The sequence below is a fragment of the Passer domesticus genome, chromosome 1 (genome assembly GCF_036417665.1).
Source record: "Passer domesticus isolate bPasDom1 chromosome 1, bPasDom1.hap1, whole genome shotgun sequence".
In the NCBI taxonomy this organism is placed as follows: Eukaryota; Metazoa; Chordata; class Aves; order Passeriformes; family Passeridae; genus Passer; species Passer domesticus.
The window spans coordinates 102,680,056-102,697,771 of NC_087474.1; the positions used below are offsets into that span (position 1 = coordinate 102,680,056).

General features: G+C 40.7%; 2 long non-coding RNA genes across 3 annotated transcripts in view; both read left to right on the plus strand.

Annotated features, from left to right (window-relative positions):
* LOC135289055 (uncharacterized) overlaps positions 1–17,716 on the plus strand; it is a 62,732-nt gene that overhangs the window by 38,109 nt on the left and 6,907 nt on the right. The window lies entirely within an intron of this gene.
* Positions 10,128–14,424, plus strand: LOC135289056 (uncharacterized). Its single transcript, XR_010351860.1, has 3 exons — positions 10,128–10,424; positions 12,128–12,231; positions 13,721–14,424. It is a non-coding gene; the product is annotated as an uncharacterized LOC135289056 (long non-coding RNA).

Here is a 17,716-nt window from a genome sequence, read left to right on the forward strand (position 1 = left end):
TCTGCTTTGCAAATGCTGGAAAGGCAGAGGAGACAGAAAGAAATAGCCTGTAGCTGACATGTTCCCCATGAAAACTGCAGCTGCAAGTCCACAACCCAGACAGCACCAGCTGCCCTTCCCACCGAGCAGTTTCCATGGGGTACTCAAGGGGTTAATGGAGCCTATAGTGCAGTGTTTGCTTTCTTCTGTTTGAAATCAAACATCTGATCTTTATCTGAGGTGACAGGTTTAATGTCTTCCTTCTCTGACAAATTTTTACCCGAAGACGAATGCAAACACATATATTTCTGTGGTTTTATAAGTGCTCATCTCAGCAAGCCAATATTGGAAGATTCGTTCCCTAATAAACAACAAAGCTATGAGCTTGTGCTGCTTGCTTAAAAAAAAAAGTTATATCCCTTACATCATTTAAAAGATTTTACTTTAGATCTGTCAGGGGTCAGGTACTTTGACAGAGCTTTAGGCAAGGTGAAGTATCACTGTTCAGCAATGCTGACTTCTCTGTGGCTTTTTTCTTTCCTTTTTCTTTCTCTTTCTACTGATTCTTATTTAAGTTACTTTAATATTTGCAAAATAACCTCTTTCCAGCATTGTCAAGGAAAAAGACTTTCTCTTGCACGTGGAAGGACATGTTTTGTCAGCAGGAATTTGCTTTAGACAAGGTCTCTCCCTCTGGCTTGTTATACTCCCTTCCTGAGGAATCAGAGAAAGGACAAAGGAAAAAAATTAGTGCATTTGATGTGGACAGATGCCTGCTCTGCAAACAGGACTGTGAAATATAGTCTGTTTTAAATAGGCCAATGAAGATTCACAAAGCCATGGTAGGTTGCAGATATTTTTCTCTCTCTCTATATATAATCTTTATATACCTGAACGCAACAAATACTGTCTAATTCAAAATGGCTTTCCATCACCTCTAATTTATTGGGGAAAAGACTAGGTTCTGCTTTGACAGAAACTTTTGTTGCAGATCTGAACCATAAATCAGTTCACTAACAAAATCTGGAACAGTTCAGTATTTGTGGTTGGATAAAAAACCATCCTTACTTAAGCTCACTCTCAGTAACTCCATGTCTGGATTGTGTGATAATACTGAAAGTACCTGCTGGAAACAGTGAAAAGCCATTGTGTTTTATCATGAAGTTTTCATTTTGGCTTAGTCATAAAAATGCTGTAAGAAAGCTTTTTGTCTGTTTGTGGCTGTTTGGAAAACCCAAAGTGTTTGGTTAGATCACAGATTAAAGGAAGATTAAAGGTTCTAAATTGGTCTCTAAATTGGGGTAGAAGTGTAGAGAAAAATTGCAACTTCAGGATGCTTCCAATCAATCAAGTAAAAATTATTTTCAGTGATGTCAGGGACAGTTTTGATCAACTAATTCTCTGTCTATAGCAAAATTAGGGTCAGGTTTGTTCAGGTTATGTTTTAAAACACTCCTCACCCATGAAGTTTTAAGTGTACTCCATTTTCTCATACCTAGTTTTCAGTACCCACAGTTAACAGAGCTTTTCACCAATATAGCATCCATGAAATGCAAGCAACACTACTATGGTATTTGGGAAGTCATCACCTATTTTCCAGACCTTTTGCCTCTAGGTCTGCACCTCCTAGGACAGAACAGAAGGTGTAATCTGTGGTGTCTGAACACAGGACTTCTAGATTTTTTTTTTCAGTCTCATATTGTTGCTTTCCTCATGGGTCACAAAATTGGATCCTTTTAAGGACAGACTCAATATTGCATCAAACATTGACTAATTGATGATGCTGTGGTGTGCCATGGTGCTGTAGAATAATGACTGTCCATTAAATTCTTGCATCCACCCTCATGGGCAGGCCATATCCACACAGACTCCCTAAAGTCTCTTGCAGCCATCCTAAACAGGAAATTCAAACATACATTTGATTGTGAGTTTGGGCCGATGCAAAAACTGGTGTGCAAACACTCGTGAGCTGGTGGACAGGTCCTGCAAAATGGGAGCCATCAGCATTCTGTTCCCAGCTGTTGCAGTGGTGGAGAGCCCTCATGTCGGGTGGTAGCTGCTCCACAGTGTGGCAAATTGCAGTGCTGGCACCAAAGCTGCTGTTGTCGCTTCCAGCTCCAAACTGCTCTCGTCTTTGCGATTCATTACTGGGAGTGAGAGTTTTCTGCATGTCAGGTTTTGGTTTCACAGGAAGTGTGATCCCAACTGGATTCCTGCCAAGAACATACTTGTCACAATGCTTCTATCAGACTTCAGTTTTTGGTAGCATTGCAAGTAGATGGACATAAATGGATGGGAAGGTGCTCTCATGTAGCTATCCAAAGGCACCCGAATAAACTCTGTTTTCATGCTGTGTGTTGAGGCCCTCCTGCTGGATCACAGCAGAGCACCTGGGACAAGAGACCCCGATGGGTGACAGGTTTGTTTGTGCTGTGATGAGATTCTGGCCCCACAGATCTTCACTCATTTTTCAGGGTTCCTGTTTGGTTTTGCCTCTGCAGTCCCTGGCTGTGCCCATTCCCCCTCTTACTGCTCCTGCCAGCAGGCTGAAATGCCAGTCAGCTCTTCCCTTTTTTAATCTGCTGGTGCTCACTGAATGTAGAGCCAAACAGGAGCATAAGCATAGGTATCATAACAATGAGGCGATGCAAGGTTACTCTGCTAGTACAATGTTTCTCCTTTATTTTATTTTTCTGAAAAGAAGATGTCATGTGAGAAGAAAAAATGGTAAAAAATATCCAGTCTTTCTTGGTGCATTGGGAACCTCCCCAGCCACCCTGCATGGCTCCCACCACCTATTATCTGGGGGCAAATATTCACCCACCTGCTGTGCTGCTATTCTGCTGAAAATACCCAGGACCCAAAAGAAGATGGACCTATGGGTACCCTGGGTGGGCAGCGAGGCAAAGCACAGCCTGTCCCAGTGGTGAGGCCAGCTGGGGTGCCAGCCGGTGCGTCCAAAGCCACCACCCCGCTCCTCAGCTGCGGGCTTTTCCAGCATGATCTATAGAGCGATGCTGACAGTAGATTTTCTGGCAGCAATAAAGGTGGCCCGATTCAGAGAATAATTACTGTATGCAAATGAGTGTGATTTTCCTCTGCCCTTTTATGGATGACTCTGCTCTGCCATTCATCAGGGCCACAAATTTCACTTGGTAGGAGACGGATTTAAAGAGACAGCCGCCTCTAGAGCTTTGTCTCGGACTTACTAAATCCATGCTTAAGTGTCTTCATAAATAGACGTGCATATGTTATAAAGGGGATGGCAGATTCCAGCCTCTTTATCTATGTATTATTGCTTAGAAAACTGTTGAGAAAACATCCGACTCCATGGCCATACAGTATATGAAAGCTTTCACTGCTTTGAATAACAGTCTCTTCTCAGATCAGGGTTATATGTGGTTTAGTATGGCCTCTAGTGTGTTTTTTCTCTCTCACTGTGTCCTTTATGATGTTTATACGGTATGTGCCTCAGTGTGCAGTGGAGGAGGGAGAGAGTGCTATATTTTTTTCTGATGACGATTAGTTAATGGCTATCACGTTCACCATAGTAATGGTAGAGGCTGCACTCACAGCAAGAAGCCTTGGCATGTTTGCACTGCTCAGGTTCAGTCCATCTGATGGGGGGGAAGAAATGTCCTATAGTTGTGATATTCCTGTCATGGTCTTGGTCTGATGATGCCATTAATATATCGTGATAAAGGGGGGGAAACTCTGCAGCAAAAAAAGAACCAAATCAAGATTTTTGTTTTGGAGCATGGTGTGAGCCTGGTGGGTTAGCAGGAAAAGAAAACTGTGATGAAGTCAATCTGTTTTTATTCCCTGATGCTGGACACAGGAACATGGTGGTGTGTTCACAGGAAATCTGTAGCACTTAATGTGTCACTGCTAAGTATCAGTTTGCGCACTTGCTCCCAGCGTGTGCTGTGCACCCTCCTCCTCAGCACACGGAGAAGGGAAGGAGGGAGCTGTAAACGAAACAGGCCCGTCTGTCACTGGGCTGTCTTGTTACTCATGTGGCAGCAACACACCGGTGTCAGTACAGCCACAGCACTTCTCTCCCAGTGCCACTCAAACAACACAGGAGAGAAGCTGTGCTGTTTCAGTGTTTGTCGACAGCGTGCACCACTAGAGGCCATCACACACTTCCCTAAATAAATATCAATTAATGCGCTTGGTTTTGGGGAATTCCAGGAGATGGGTCCTGGGCCCTTTAATCTACTCTTGCAGCACTGGTACTTCAGTTCAGGGTTCAGATCCTTTGGCTAACAGATCTGTGCAAAACATACTTCAAGAGAGAAGTTGTTTTAAGGAAGCCTTTGGTCCATATGCAGAGTGTATCAGACATTTCTTTTTCTTTAAATATGACAAGTGGGTATGAAATTAAAGTGAATAAAAAACAGGTCCGTTTTCCTGGGGCTATCAAGAAAAGTGAACAACATTTGCAGGTAAATGGGGCAATGAGGAAAGTTTACCTGCTTCTAAAGTTTGTGCCTTCTTCACTTCCACTTTCGGCACATTTCCTGTTTTGCAGAGGCAGGCTGGGACTGGTTTACTACATCCAAATCACTCCACTCCTTGTGACAAATTGTAACCATTTGCAGCAGACTGGGAAGCTAAGGAGTTATTTGGTCTGACTAAACATTTTCTGACATTTGGAGGCACAGCTGATTTTTTGACAAACAAAACTTGAATAGCCCTGGGCATTCAAATTTTTCACTGGAAATCCAGGAAAAGTCATGATTGTGATTTAAAACCAGTAAAAAGGTTTTAAAAATCCTGATTTTAAAATCCTGAAAGGATTTTATTCCAAAACTCAAAGTGGAAAATGGAAAGTGTAAAAACTTACTAACCAAAATTAGTGTTTCTTCAGGGATACTACCAGTGCTTTCACATGGGCCTGTGGTTAAGCTGAACTCCACACTGGAGAACCTGATGCCCACACTCATACAATTAGAGCAGGGCAGAGGCATGTTTGGAGAGTAAAGTTAAGTATTGGCAGAAAAAAAAATAAAAAAATCAGCTTTCCTATATTATTAAGAAGTATTTATCCTATGTCTGTTGAGCTCTGTTTTAATATAGGTTGACCTCTGACAAAGATTATTATAATTTGACATTCTTGTATTGCATTAATAGCCAGAGTGACTCATTTGGGAGGTGGATTCTGGCTTACAACTTCAGAGTCTATCTGCTTTGGTCCCATTATTATTTCTGTGTTAAGATGAGGCTTAAAGCTTCAACCCCAGTGGGTTTTCATGTAGCTTTGGTGTGTAGTAGGAGATTAAACCAGTTATGAAACTGTTTCCCTGATTCCCTGTTTTTCAGCCACCACTGCCAATGAGCAGACACCCTGCATTGCTGCTGGCGAGCATTTTGCATGGAGGTCAGCCTGCTTTATGTGCCATCAGGCACTGGAGTCCTTTGGGACTTTTTTCTTTAGTTCTGGACAGGGCACTGAGATTTAGGGTGGCCATCCCATGAAGGGCAAATTTGATGTAATGGAACTGCTCCCTGTGGAACCTGGCTGAATTCCCACCAGCCACAAGGTGCTACTGCTGCTGGGCAGCCTGTTTAAAAAATGTTTTACCATTGCTCAGTTTCCACACAGTTTTACTGATGCTGGACAGACTAACCCTGGGAGGACACCAGAGGAATTTCCAGTAGTCTTGAGAGAAAACAGGATCTAGCCAATGTGGGGTTAGGGAATGGAGCAAGCAACTCCAAAGAGAAAGTTTAAATAAAAATGTTTCTTTTCCTTTAAACCCACAAGACATTTGACTGAGGCCTTTTTAGCCTGATCAAGCCAGTGCTGCTGATGTCTTGTGTGAGTGGGAGTAAGGCATGAATTTCAAAACTGCTTTTCTCTGCTGCAAAATCTCCAGATCACAGATAGAGGAAAGGGAAGGAATGGGAAGGAGAGGTCATTAAAGGGGGAATATTCACAAAAGCTTCCATTGAAACTGTGGCTTCATGTGGCTTCTTGTTCCCACCTGGAACTTTCTTTCTTCCTCTCCAGCATCTCTTTCTTCTGATCCACTGTGAATACAATTGAGAGGCAGTTTCTGCACCCTGGGTATTGCACCCCGTGTGGTTTGAACATGTACACAGGACAGGGTCTGGACTTATTGTTACACATTTATAGTAGTCCACACTGTAAGCTAGGCCTGGTGAGGCAATCAAGAAGAAAGTTTTCTGCTCCAAGGATTTTGCCATCTAAGAGTGGTGGCAAAAGTTGACAGAGGGTAGAGGGGGAGCAATAGAAAGTTTACATGCAGTCAGCTGTACTTGACAGGAGCAATTTAAAGTATAGATGGGACAAGATCCTGCAGGTGATCTCTGGGAGGTCTTGCTGAACATCCAGAATCACATAGGTGAAGGCACAGAGTCAGCTGTGTAGCAAATTGACAAGGAGATAAACAGGGTGTTGGCTTGGGAGTCCAGCTAACTGAGAGAACCATATAGGGGTTTTTTCTTATTCTTGAATAAAGTAACTATTTAAATTAGACATCTAAATACAGCAAATTTCCATATTTATTCTGGCATTTTTTTGTGTTCTGAAGTTTCTATAAAATTTCAACCATTATGATTTTTCAGCTAAATTTTGACCAGCTGAATTCCACTTGTAATGTGTTCTTCTTCTGCTGAACATTTTCCTCCTCTTCTCACAAATCCTGTGTTCTCCCTCATCTTCATGGACAAATGCCTTGCAGGCAAGGAGCAGCTACACTACCTCAAGACAGAGACTTTTGTGTCCATTGCCAATAATGCATTAAAATGGACAAAAGATTTCTGAAACACACACTGAGACACACCACAGGAGGATAGTTAAAAGAAAATAGAGCATCTTTTCAGTCAAAACATCCTGCAGAATCTCCACATAATGCTTCATGGCATATGACAGGAAGAAGATGACATCTCTCATCACTAGTCAATAATAAAAACCATGTCAAGAATGAATTGCCTTTGAAAAAAATACTGTCCATGATTTCCATGGTCCGACATCCTGGAAAACTTCCAAAAAGTGGGAAGAAGGAGGGGAAAAAGAAAAGGGGAAAAAATTTTATTGATTTCCTCATTGGGAATGTTATATAACCTTCATATTTTATTAAAAAACTTTACTCTCACTTTGTGAAACGTCCTTTAACACATTATGTCATTTTGTAATACAATAGTTTTCCAACTCCTTCCAGCCCCATCTCCCCTATGTGTTCTCTCAACTGTAGTTATTTTCTTTCCTTTAAAAAAAATATTTCTGATAAAATGTTTGCAAGTGTTAAACAAAGGGGTGCACTTTAGTGTAGCATAAGTTAATGCAGGCATCAGGTAACACTCAGAACACGCTGACATATTTCAAGCAAAACATGGGAAATTCAGTTCAAAAACCTTATTTTTTTGTCTTGAAATAGAGGCTCATAGTCCTTGTTTTAAGAACACAAAACTTTTTTTTTTCCTTTTTTTTTTTTTCTCTTGTAATAGTGGATTCCAGCTGCAGGACTCCTCAACTTTTCCTTTCCCCCTTCCTCCTTCTCCACTTCTCCTCCCCCCGCCCCCCAATCTCTCCCCCTGCTTCCCATCCGGCATCTACTCACGCACACATACTCTCTAACTTTTTGTTTTTAGTAGCTGCTGCCCCATAAGAAATGCTATCCAACAGACCTGGTGCCTGTCACCGCTTCCCATCACATGCCTGGTAATTAAACCCTGACTGATTTATTGACTGACAGCCAACAAATCCCAACCCAGTTTTTATGATATACATGCCTCCCCAGGCTAAATTCACTCAAACAACAGCCCAGCTGAAAAGGAGGAGGAAAGGCAAAAAAAAAAGGGTGATACAGAAAAAGCGCTACACACACGCGCATGCACACACACTCACATACAAAAAAATCTTGTATTGGTAGATGAAGAGGAGACATTTTGCAAAGAAAAAAACTCAGCACAACATCTCTTTCAAATCCAGACTTGGAAAGGGAATGGAGGGGGGGAGGAGGAAAGAAGTAGTAAACATCATTACTTCAGCTTTAAGATTCATTTGAAACGTCTCACGTACAAAAGAGCTCTGAAGGGGAAAACAAGACGTGCTTGCAGCTAATATTACAGTCAAGTTCCAATTTTACCTAAGGGAAAGCAGCTTTATTAAAAGTCATGACTGAAATTGCGTGACAGGTGCCAATATTCTCCACCCTGACAGATGTGTCAGTTTGCGAATGCCATTTTCTTGTCAGCGGTCCCTAGATGGAGTTGCTCCCATCACCATTTGTCTCTCTTCCAGCTAGATCACACATGCCCGTCGCTTGCCTCCAAGCTGCGCTGCGTTGTTTGATATGTGGAATCTTCACAATGAGACTTATTAAAAGACAGTCCATTATTTTTATTTAGAGCATTTCCAAAACAAGCAGAGCGCGCAGAGATAATTTAAAAATTGTGCGGCGGGTCATCTCCAGGCCAGAGCGGCTCAATTGTAAATGCATAAGAAAGCAGTGTCTCCCCCGAGCCCCTCCTCATCCTTCAGTTCATAATGAGGTTGATTTGAGTGACATTTAACCCTTGAATAATGGCCCTTCGAGTCAGCAGGACTCTATAGTTGTGCTCTGCAGAGGCGGTTCAGCCTGAAGGATTAATTCTGCTCCGATTTTTCCTAAATCTCCCCCCCACCCCCTTGAGCTCTCCTATTTTGTTACAGGTGTGCTTCACTGCGTACTGCTAGATGTAAAAGGCTCTTGATCGTCTGTATTTATAGAACCTTTTCCTCCTCCTGTTGGTTTCAAACACAAAGAAAAATGGTAACTCTCAATCGTGCTTGGTATGAACATGCAGGTAAAGCTGCAGCAGACTCCTCTCCAGCCTCTGATGGAAAATTATTACAGATGAAATGATTCTGTAATGGAAATGGTAATAGGAAAGTTTCATTCTAAAGGATGTTTGTGCTAACATGAGAGGCTATAATATGTGATGGATTTGGATGCAGGAATAAGTGTGATCTCAAACTGAATTTTACTTCATCATTTCTAGAGGTGGCACTGAGGGGCTGGAGGAGGGTTAATGGACAGTGCTTGCAAACATTGCTAGGTGAAAGGACTTGAAATGTGAGATCATTGATGTTTCATTGTCCCAGGCTAAGTGGCATAGCAGGCTGTTGCTTCAGCATTTCTTAAGTACATGGATGCTGGTTCTTCTTAGGCTGATATAGCTCATCAGCCCTGGTGAGTATTTGTCTCTCAGGGAAGGCGTGTGGTGAAATCATAGCTAACCCATTGCAGATGATAGGGAGCTGCTTTCACTTCTTGTGAGGAAACAGCATTTACCTCTTCATTCTGATCTTGGCACAAGATAGGGGCTGGACCCCTTTGCTGTCTGATTGCCAGAGAAGAGTTTGTTGCCATCACAGGCTACTCAGAGTGGGCTGCAGGCAAGACAGGGCTACAGACTGGCTGCAGTGTCAGGTAACTCTTGTTTTCCAACAGCATTGTGATCCCTGCATGTTCTTTTGGATCATATCCCTTCTGGTCCCTCTCAGCCCTGTATCAGGACTCTCAGCTGAGGACAGTCTGGGACGATCTTCCTTCTTCAGAATATGAGCAGACTCCAAAGTTTTGGAAACAACAGGTGGGTTAAAAGGCATCATAACAATGTTTGACAGGAGCCAGAAGGAAAATGAAAGGTTCACTCTCTAGCAGAGAGCAAGGAGAGGAGAAATACTGGAAAAGAAAGAATGAATAAAATAGAGACTGGTTGTATCAATGTCCATGGAAGACATATACCATGTGAGTTGAAGAAGTTTTAGAAGAATTAAAATGAAAAAGTTTTCTTAATGTGAAAGCCTTTCTTAAGGGAGCATTTCCCTTACACCTTCACCTGTAAGGCCCAAGCATAGATTTTTCATTCACTGGTCTGTCACCCTTTCCCACAAGCAATCCTTCAGAAATTTATTTAAGAATTATAAAACCATGACCAAACACTACTAGTGAATTTTCTTCCCAGTCTGAAAGAGGAAGATGGGCTGCCATGGTAATATTTCCCTCCCATTCTCCCACAACGATGTCTGGAGCCACAGTTCTGGGAGTAGCCACAGAAACATTTATACCACAGTCCAAAAACAGCCATCAGCTCCAGGGCAGGTGGGGAACACACCAAACTGCTTCTGAATTATACAACATATCAGCATTTCTCACCTGGGAGGAAAGGAGATAGAGCTGAGGAGGGAAGAGAGAAGAGGACAAGAAAAGGTGTAAATGCACTGCTTATTTGGTTGATTTGTTTTATTGTTAGAAACATTATTCTGCTCTTCCAGGTTCTAGGAATCCATTCCTTCTTTTAAGCTAAAGAAAGAAGTAGGCAACTTCCATCAAAGACTGGAGAAGAGGGGATGCTTCAGCAGTTTGCTGTAACAGCCAGAAGCTCTGGACTGAGCTGACGGAAGGAAGAAAGAAAGAAAAAACCTGCAGGTGAAAACCTTGTGCAGGGCAGGGCAGCAGACTCCACCTGACTGTGGGCACTGATGCAGCCTGTGCAGATGACTGTAACTGCTGTGGCAGATCTGCTCCGGAGTCCATCTCTCAGGCAGGATCCAGGCTTGTAGGTCTTAATAAAGTCAAATCAACACATAGCAGTAAAATAATAAGTCTGGGCAGCTGACAGATGCTAATGAGCATGCTTATTTAAACCACCAGCAAAATCCAGTTGAAAACTAAGCAGATACATAAAACTCTTGACTCAATCCTTTTCATTTGGAGAGAGATAATTAGGGCCCACAGGACATTTTCAAGGAAGATATTTGGGATGCTGTATTAAGAGCCCATTTCTGAGCATGATTAATGTTACTGCAAGAGAAAGTATTCCTGTTTTTAATCAGAGAATGTTTTGAGTTCCATGTATTTACAGGTTCAGATGATATAGGCAGAGAATGGAAAAAACAGATAGGCAGAAGGGGACGGTGTGATGCAGAACTGTGCCAAAAGCACTACAGCTGATGAGTCCAAGGAGACTTAACTACATTCTCAGCTTTTTCAGGGGAAAGACCTAGGCAGTAGACACATATATGCAGATCTTTTGGGAGCTTTGGGTAGATAAACATATAATGGTTATTTTAAACATCACCTTCACTGTAAATGAGACCATTTGCTCTTGTGCCTGCTTATGCTGAGTATGAGAAAGCATTTACATTATTGACTCCAAAATCATATTCATGTCATGAAACAGTGGGGCCTTCACTGAGTGCAAGTCCATCAGGGTGACTGCAGCCAGCAGAAAACAAGATTTACACACTGGCAAAAATGGAAACGATCCCTCTTCCCCTATTCCTCCCCCCCCAAGTATTTGCACTTGCAAACTACTGGCCTTCAGCTGCAACATGGAAATAACTCAGATGGTAATAATTCTAAGGAAAACATTTGCTTTTCGTAAAAAAGCTTCATCACTGGGAAAGCTCTGATGTGATTTTTGCATGGCTTTCTTTTCCCCTGTGACATATTGACAGAAATTTGAAAAGAAGGTCTCCTTTCCCAGGAAAGCAGAGCAGAGATCAGCTGCAAGGGCTTGGTGGCCCCGGTGTATGTGATTCATATCCTGGGGTTTTTCGTAGAGGAAAAGCAAGAAGATCCTGGAGATATAGACATATTTTGATCTTTCTTGTCCTGTGCTTCTATGTTTTTAGTTCTGTAATGTTCAAAGTGACTATGTCAGTAAAAATTACTGACACTTCTACTAGCAAGTGAACAACCTGCTTGGGAGTAACACTTACTCTATTTTATTTTTTTTCCACCACTTTTCTTGTTTTTGTTCTGCTGTAGTGCCAGAGAAATCTAGAATGCCCTATACACTAATACCATTGGCTTTTCTTTTTCTTTTTGGCCATCACTAAGAAGAATAACACTTCATGTGGGAGACAGCTGTTTAGATATGCTTCGAGTGAAGCTAAGTTGATGCATATATATTATTCCCTCCTTTTTTTATGTCTGTATTTTATTTCAGATTCTTGAAAAAAAAATCATGATCAAAATGTAATACATGTAATAAAATTGTATAATTTTTGTGTAAAATGTTTTAAAAATATTAAAAAGGCTTTTAAGATGGCCACTCATCAATCAAGGAATTCGCACTGCTTTTGTCAATCTCATTCACCTATTTAATGTTTTCTATTCACTAACAGGAGAGCACCTCAGACTATGAATCTGAACCTCAAAAATGTGGATGACTTTCATGGGATGCCTTTCTGGACTTGAGCGAGCACAGGGTCTCCAGAATGGGGAGGAGGTGAAAATGAGTGTTTCTAGACAAAGACTGGTTCATCCCTGAATATTTCTCCCTCTTTCCTATATTATGCACAGCAGGGAAAGATAATAATAAAATGACACTTTAAAATGGTAGGAAGAAAATCAGGAAAAGTAGGTCAAGAAAAAAATACATACAATTGATAAAATTAAACTGTGCCCAGCTTAAGATCAAGAAAGACAAACCCCATCTTCTTAAATGGGCAGAAAAATAAAGGAAAAACGGAATATAAACTTCTGCTGTGATAAAAGCTACTGATTAAGATATCCAAGTCAGTTGGATACCTTAAGTCAGTTTATTTGAACAACCTGAGAAAAACAAAAGTCATCGTCTCTTATCTATCTAGCATAGCAGTGGTTTCTTATCACTAACTTTAAAAACTCTGTTGGCTTACACCAGGTTTGATTCGGATGAATTTGGCCCAATAAATCTTACTAACACTTATTCCTTGAAGTCATGGCCTAACATCTGTCTTGAGTTCCTTTTAACTTTAACCTTAAGTCAGAATTTCCTGTGTTTTAATAGTTGCTTCTTGATAACTGCAGCACACTTAAAACAAATCTAACCTTTCAGTTACAGATCTTCACAACACATTTTTACTGCATAGAAAAGCTATCTTCAGTGATTTAGAAGGGATTTTCAAACTTAAGCTCATATTTTTCCCCTTCCACAACTGTCTGAACATAGCCAGTGATTCAGTTTGGCTTTAAAAACAAAGAAATACAAGACTATAAATATGGCAATGTATAAAAAAAGTCTTAATATTTTTTAGGCTTTTCTCTCTAGCATTGCATCAACAAAATTGTTGATGAGGTGTTGGCCTGTGACTAACTTGGTGTGGCCTTTATGGAATATTAATGACTTTGTGGGTCTCAAGCCAAAGAAACCCTTTAAACTGCCACGTAATATCAAGTGTTGTATCAATATCACATTCTAGATGGCACAAATGCATATCCAAGTCTCAAGCTGATGGACAAACACATGTGTCTGAGCCTCATCAACTGTTTTGGCCACAAGGCAAAGGATGAATCTGGGTAATTCTCAAGCTATAAGCATGACTGCTGAATACTTAGAAATAGTTGAGCCACATTTTGGCTGCACTATTCCACAAGCACTTAGCCTGAGGCATGGAAAATGTCAGCCACTGTGAATAAAGTTTATTAGTGTTTCGAGTAACTGGAAACTCTCCCACAAAGCCAGGAGTTAAGCAATGCTGAATAATAGGTGGCACTATGCAATCCAATGGTCCTGCTCGTTCCTGTTTTGGAATGTCTGAAGCAGACATGCTCATTTATGGTTTGTAGACTGTCCTTTTTCCCAGTCCTTGGGGTCAATCCCACTAAAGTGTGTGTATCTGTGTAACTTGACATGCATCATCTCCATCTTAGAGATGAATTCTGACCATTTGTTCTTCTTTTCTCTGCTAAAGGCATCTGAAAGCCACAATGTACATCTTCTCTATTTTTTCCAGGTTTATCAACAGGTGATGAGGAAATCTGTGAGTCATCACTACACTAGACAGAGAAATGCTGCCAGAAGCAGTGGTCCTCTTAGCTGCTGGCACTGTCAATCCGACTTTTTTTGGCCCTGTGTCTGTGCCCTGTATTAATGTAATTAACCCCTGGTGTCCTCACAGCTTTTCACAAGTCCTGTTCCTCACTGAACTCCCATAGGGGTTCTTCTTCCATTTATGTTACCTGGATGAGGCTGGAAACCTAAACTGCTGCTGTGGATGACAGAAAACTAATGCTGATGATCTTTGTTTACTGATCAAGTAGTTGAGTTTATTCCTTCTGTTGGAAGCCCACAGTTAATTTGGGATCTGTTAATTGTCTATTCTTAATGACTTATATTTTGTCTTCAATACACCTTGAAATTGTTATATCACCCTCGTTTCTTGTAAGCTGTATGACTCTGTTTTCACTGAGGTTATCTGGAGTTTTCTTAATCAGAAACTCTGAGGAAATGGTATTTCCACACCATCTTCTGAAGCTCTGGGTGTCAAGGCCAGGGAAGCTCTTCTGGCTGTGCTGAGCTCTGATTGCCTGATTTTGCTGAACCTGTACAGCCCTGCCAATCAGAAAATGAGGAGATGTGCAGGAGCATAGCCAGTCTCCTGACTTAATCCCACCCTGTCCTTATGCCTGAAATATCAGGGACACTGAACAGCAGGGTCAAAAAGGGTTGATGGGCCCAGGTAGCTTGATGCCTTTATAGCTGAGTTTCTGGGCTCTAAATGTAGAGCCATAGACACTGTTGTGAGATGTGTCTGTCTTGTTTGAGACTGTGTTGTCCTACACCACGTCTGGCTGCTACCCTACACAATTGGGTTTTTTGTTCCATGTTTTCCTCTGGCCCACCTACTGAGGACCCAGAGAAAAAGTCCAAGTGGATGCAATAGCAAAAGTGGAGTCAGGATTAACAAAGACAGCACGTAAACCTGAAAAGCAGGGAGATTCTGGGAAGGAAATAAAATCCATTTTTAAATATAGATGGTGTAGGCAGACTGGGGAAATGCACAATAGCAAATTTAAAAACTACACAAAGTATTTAGGGAGAAGAGTCATACAATTTCATAACAACATTTGAGGGCAGAAAAGGGTACAAAGTCCTCCTAGTCTTGTTTGGAGAGGTATGGAATATGTAAATCTGTCACTAAAATAAGAAAGATAGTAGACATGTTTTGCTGAGATCACCATGCTGTTTTGATTGCAACACAGGAAAACCAGACTGTCTTTGCGTCCACCAGAATTTTCTGAAGAGATGCTAGGCAGCAAGTTGCCGTAAACAAGTTTCTCTGTCTCAATCCCAATTTACTTTAGGCTTGCCATTTTCTAAAACTAAGAATAACATGAATTTATAGAGATCCACTGTTCTTTCTAATCAAAATAATACCTATTATGTTCCCCTCACTACTCCTATCTGAAGTAGTGTTCTTCTCTTGTTCTCCCCCAGAAAAGAATATTACTTTTAAAGTACTCTGTGGTAATCCAAAAAATTGTGCTTTAGTTGACAAAGGCCTTAATACAGAACACTTCCAGGGACTCACAGGGAAGTGTTCCCTTCTATCGCCCTAGAATTCTTTTGCATACCTCTAGCTTTCACAAGAAATGCTGAAACATTTTAGGTATACAATGCTTTGGCAGTATGGTTTCTGTGTCATTCATCCAATAGATTTATTTAAGGGGTTTGTCGTGATGGATTCCTCAAAATATTAGCTTCTCTTTTTCTAAATAGGAAAAGAAATTGAGGAGTATCCTAAGTTTTAATAGCCTGCAGCATGATAAGATTTAGATTTTGACTCAGAGAGGACAATCATATCTGTGATTTCTTATCAAAATCACAAAATTTCCCAGGCTTTTGAACTTTGCCCCGAGGCTTGGCAGAACTTGTTGTTCAGACTCACAAGCTTCCCTGTCATGTATGCATGGTGCTCCTCTAATGGAGTCTTCTGTATCTTCTACTTCTACAAACCATGGAATCCTCCATGTTATGGCTAAACTGTTCATGGAAGGGTGTAGGGGTGACTTAGGGCAAGAGACAGACTATTAAGGGATTGAGTTGTTGAAAAGGAATTGGGTCATGAGGCATACAAACTACAGTTCCCATGAGACATTGGAAAAGCATCTCCACAATAAAATTAATAGTTTTCATCTGAAAATTTCTTCTTTTTTTCTTTTGCATTTTTGTATTTTCTCAGGGGGAAGGAGGAAATCATTTTCTGACAGGCACTAATTGTTTCCCATTTGATTTTGGCTTGCAAGCAGATCTGAGTTAAAAGGGCTAAATGCAGACATTCTGCTATTACAGTGTTATGCTCATTCAACAGTCAGCCTTGTTTTACTTGCAGCAATATGAGTTATACCATATGTGTTTGAAACTGGTAACCAAACAAAGCAGTCTTTCAAGCAACCCTAAGCTAAATTATAAATCTTTTTTGCATCTTTTAAATAAAAAGTAATTCTACGGGCACAAAATGAAACAGTGAAGTACTTGCTACTTGGGCTTAACAATAGCAGTGTGCCTGAGAAACCAGTCACCCTAGGAAAAAAAAATAGAATACAATTATCCAGTCTGACTATATTTTAGTATTCTACAGGATTTAAAATTTCATTTACATGTAATGTAATGAAACCATGTAAAATAAATTAATTGTTTGTATTTTATGTAATATTGCTATCTAATTATTATATTATATATATTGTTATTTTATTATTTGGTTTATATATTATGTACAAACGCCTAGCAATTGAACAGGACTTCATTGCTACAGTACTCTTGATTGCATTTTTTTAATTCTGAATTTCTATATTTCTTGACAAAATCTCATCATAAGAGCAAAATAACTTCTAAAAGAAAATTATCTGATGTGAGATCTTATGTTTAAGTAATGACTTGTTCATGTCCAAAGCTGCACTGAACTCTCAGAACTGTAAATATCACTTGATCTTCTCCCCTTGCAAAATCATTGGTGTGCAGCTAGGGCTGAGTTTCTAGATTTGCATTATGAACCCACAACCAGAATCACACAACTTCCTTTCATGAGATACTCAGGAGAGATTTGTACCTGTAGAGATCTCTAGAAGTTCAGAGGTTGGGTGAAAGATCCATCAACTTGATGCTCTTGAGAGAATGATAATGAAATGTTATCACCAATGGGAAACAGGTAGAGAATTGACATGGCTAGCTTGAGGCGACTTAGATGGAAAAGCAGAGTAGAATTTAGCACTTCCCAGCTCCATTTACACTCATTTCTCCTAACCCTGCTGCCTTGCACTATTGCGATGTTAGTTTAGCATTGTTGCAAAGCCAGCTGTAAACATACAAACCAAACCAAAAGGTTCTCTATAGATTTAGTCAGTTATCCTCTTAAAATCAATTTGGCATACCTACACATTTATAATACTGTTCTAAATTCAGGATCCTTTACTTAAAAACAGCATTTCAATTCCATCTGTGATTAATAATATGTGAGAACAAACAGGCTGGATGCAAAACTTTTTGCCCTTATCAATGCTATAAATCTGCAGCAGATCACAAACCCAAAAGGCTTCTTATTTGCTGGAGCTGGTTCTGATACAGCCCGTGGTGGAGGAAAACTCAGAAGAACAGCTGATCTCATGAGATTTTCAACATTTGGAGCCAACATTTTCAGAAAACAGTTGGCAAAGTTTCAATGCCTTGGAACCTGAATTTTGGTTTAGCCTTAAATTCAGCACAAGCCGAGCACAGTTCCAACACTTCTAAAAGGTGTGGATACGCATCTAAGTTTTTCACACACACATATCTATCTTGTGTGTCTGTGTGTGTGTGTGTGTCTGTGTCTGTGTGTGTATGTATAACTTGGAAGCAATAGATGGAGATTTTTTTTCCTTGGAGGAATGACTGTTTGTGCCCTCTCTCACTTCATTCAGGATACACCACTGGACTCTTTGGAATGCATCACCACCCACATCCCACCATGTTT